Here is a 3,877-nt window from a genome sequence, read left to right on the forward strand (position 1 = left end):
CAGACAGTTTGCACTAGACATAAATTAAAAAAAAATAATAAAGCGCTTTTAAAAACATATAATGTTAAATTATTTAATATATATAGAAAAGTATAAAGCTGCCTTTACAACAGATAACTTGTTATACCTTACTAAAAGTAAGAAAACTACCTAGGGCACAAATAGAGACGCCTGTAGTGCAGAAGTTGCAATGTTAAGAAAATAGGGTAAACCTTAACATTAATGTTATTAAGAAGATAACAGGAAGTTATCTTTAAGCTAGAAACCTGCTAAAATAGAAGGCACTAAATGTCCTACATGCAGACACATCTATGCACTAAAGGACTGCTTCTATGTCTATCCAGACAGAGCACTAGACAAGTAGATGCTAAATAAGAGAGTTAAAGAGCTTATAGCATTAAAGCGTAAGCATAACTTAGAATTTTAAGGCCTACTAAGAGGGCAGCATAGACATAATTTAAGAATACTAATTCTAAAGAGTTTACATACACCTACGCTAGAGATATAAGAAGACTAACTTAAAGGCTAGGAAGTATTAAGAGTTAAGGCAGCTACATTGCTAGCTATAGTTAATTTAAACTAGAACAGATATCTACTAAGAGAATTATTTATCTTTAACTTAGGCTTAACATGCTACATTATAAATAATTTTAATTAGATTTATAACTATTATTTACTAACACTAGAAGACTTTATCTAGTCTAGAAACTCTTGTGTATAGATTTAAGGCTACAGATTAATTACACTAAGCCTAAAAAGTAAGCATAGAACACATAGTTAAGCATACAGTCTTGTACTACATAACACTGCACTGTGCTTAGACCTGCAGTGCAACCTAGTCTTGTTCCGCCTACTGCAATAGAAAGGAATCTAGTGGGACACCTAAGCAGAGCTAACTGCTTTAAAGGCCTTAGATAGGACAATAATTAGAGATTTTATAGAGATCTATAGCTAATAGGTGTTAGAGTACTATCTACTATAAAAGGGCTTATATTATACACATATAATTAACATAAGAACTAAATGTAGTCTATAAAAGGCATTAGTAGAGCTATAGCATAAGCGTCTAGGACACCCTAGACTAGCTACACTTTAACACCTTATATAGCAAGCTAAGAAAGTGTAAATTAAAGAAATTATAACAGTCTAATGTAACTTATGTAGTAGAGCTAAGATATAATAATAAATTAGCTACACACTGCAAATTAGCAACAGTAGACCTAGTAAGAGACTATTAATTAATTTCTATGCATATAAAGCATAGAGCATTATAAAAAAGCAGAGTTAAATGCTAATTACTAATAAGTATTCTAGCCTCTAGTAAGACCTTTACTTTAAGGATAATAAGCTTACTAAATTAATTATTAAAGCTCTTATAATCTTTATCTTTTTTCTAAAAAACTATTATAACATTACTATAAAAGTTATTAAAGCTAATAACAAGATTACAATAGTAAAACTAGAGGTAGAACGCTAGCTAGCATTGTAGGGAATAACTGTTAAGCCTTTAGCACTAGATACATAAGCCTAGAACAGAGGAGCTAAACGCTTAGAGGGTGTAAACAAGGAGAAGTTATAGGCTATGCAACTAGATGCTAACCTACTATAGGACATATAGCTATACATTACTAGAGCTAGCGTATACCTATACAATTAGACGCTAAACTATGCTAATAACTAGAAGACACTATATAAGATCTTCTTTACATAAGCAGCTTTAAATAATAAAGTTGTTATATTAATTTAAAAGCTAAGCTTTACACATCTAAGAGCCTATAGCTGCAAAGCATTTATAATAACTAATAACACGCATTAGAATAAATCTAAGCTACAGAGGCTAGACCTAAAGGCGTAGATTAGATATCTAGTTAGGTACTAATTGTTAAACATCTACTGTGTATAGATACTACTGCTAGCAAAAGTAATCTATACACGCAATGTTATTTTTAATAAACACTTAATCTTTAGCAGTAAGCCTAAAGACCTAATAAATAACCTTATGTATAACATAGTAAAGAAAATTGCTACATACATTAGAATAATTAAGCTTTTAACACTTAGTTATTAGCTAGAGACAGAGTTATTCTATAAAGACAACACTACAGATAATACATTAAATTTTAATAAAGTAGACCTACTAGGCTACTATTAAGAAAGGAAGATTAGAGATAACTATCTATTTTCTCTAAACACTCTGCTACCTGCAGCATTGCTTATGCAGTTAATAGCTAGAGCAGCACTAGAGCTAAGCTAAATAGGGTTGCTAAAGACTGTACTATAGGCTGCAGCCTTTATAGCTAGCATAAGATCTAGAAGTGTAGGAAAGCATAGCAGCAAGACACTAGATAAAGCAGCATTAATAAGAATGCTATCTAAAAGAAAGACACCTTATAGAAGCTAGCTGCTACCTCTGCTATTAACCTAAAAGCAACTAGAGGAGCACCCTCTATATAAGATGTTTAAGGCAGCAGAAAGAACGCACCTAGACAGTTATTAGATAATAAAATTCTAGACAGAGGTCTAGACAAAGCTAATTAAGGCAGCTAGACAGCAGATTCTAGATTGTATGTAGGTGTACACCTATAAGCTTAACAAGCACTACAGATTGTAAAGATGTAAGGCGCAACTAGTAGTCTACAGCAATTAATAAAGAAACATCACTACATAAGATACCTACGCTGCCACCCTAGCAGGACGCTTATTTTAAATGCTAATAGCGATATCTGCACGCTTTAACCTAGAGCTTAAACAATACAACGTAACTAACGCGTTTGTACATGCAGCAATTAACCGCAATATCTACATGCAGATGCTAAGAGGCTATTAGAAACTAGGTACAATACTAAAGCTTTAAAAGGCACTATATAGCCTATAAATTTCTCCTCTACTCTAGCAACACTATTTTATAATAACCTTTAAAGGCCTTAGGTTCTTAGCTGTCCTATATAAACCCTACTGCATAACTAAAGCTAGAATATTTGTTTTCTTCTATGTAGACAACCTTATTATTGCGCACAAAAAAGGCTCTAAAGCAGATGCACAGCGTGTAGTAGACTAGTTACAAGAGAAGTATACCCTAATAGAAGGCAAGGACCTATAATAGTTCCTAGGAGTTAAGATTATTAAAGATTAACAGCAACAAATAATTTAGCTGTTATAGGCATTATATATTAACAAGATAGCTAGGCTAGCTGACAGAAAGGACCTGCAGCACGCTACACCCATAAGTGGGATTAAACTTATGCCGCAATCTAGTTTCACAACCCTATTAGAAGTAAATTAATATTAGTAGAAGATTGGATCTCTGCTCTTCGCAGCAGTCACTACGAGACCGGACATCGCCTTCGCCACATCACGCCTCGCACGGTTTCTCACGAATCCCGCATCTGACCATCAGGATGCAGCCGATCGAGTCATCCTGTACCTACATGCGACACAGACGTACGCACTCTAATTAGGAGGAGAAGACTACTTTGTAGTAGCAAGCAATGCGTTATTTGCAGACAATACACTAGATAGGAAGAGCTCTTAGGGCTACGTTATTTAACTATTTAGCAGATAGATTGCATAGCAAGCGAACAAACAAGATACAGTTACAACGTTAACAACAGAAGCAGAATTACTTGCACTGTTCTAAGTTGCTAAGGAAGCTATGTTTACAAGAATGCTCCTTAACAAACTGCAGGTTAAGCTGCCTAATTTAACTATTACAATCTAGTGCAACAACAAGCAGACAATCTGACTGGTAAACGAAGAGATATCTCAACTTCAAACCAAGCTCCGACATGTCAACATCCATAACCACTGGCTCCGACAGGAAGTCTCTCGACAAACGATCAAGGTTGTCCATGTCCCCTCCAGCAAGATGCTTGCGGAC

This window comes from Lindgomyces ingoldianus (genome assembly GCF_010093535.1).
Source record: "Lindgomyces ingoldianus strain ATCC 200398 unplaced genomic scaffold BDR25scaffold_29, whole genome shotgun sequence".
NCBI lineage: Eukaryota > Fungi > Ascomycota > Dothideomycetes > Pleosporales > Lindgomycetaceae > Lindgomyces > Lindgomyces ingoldianus.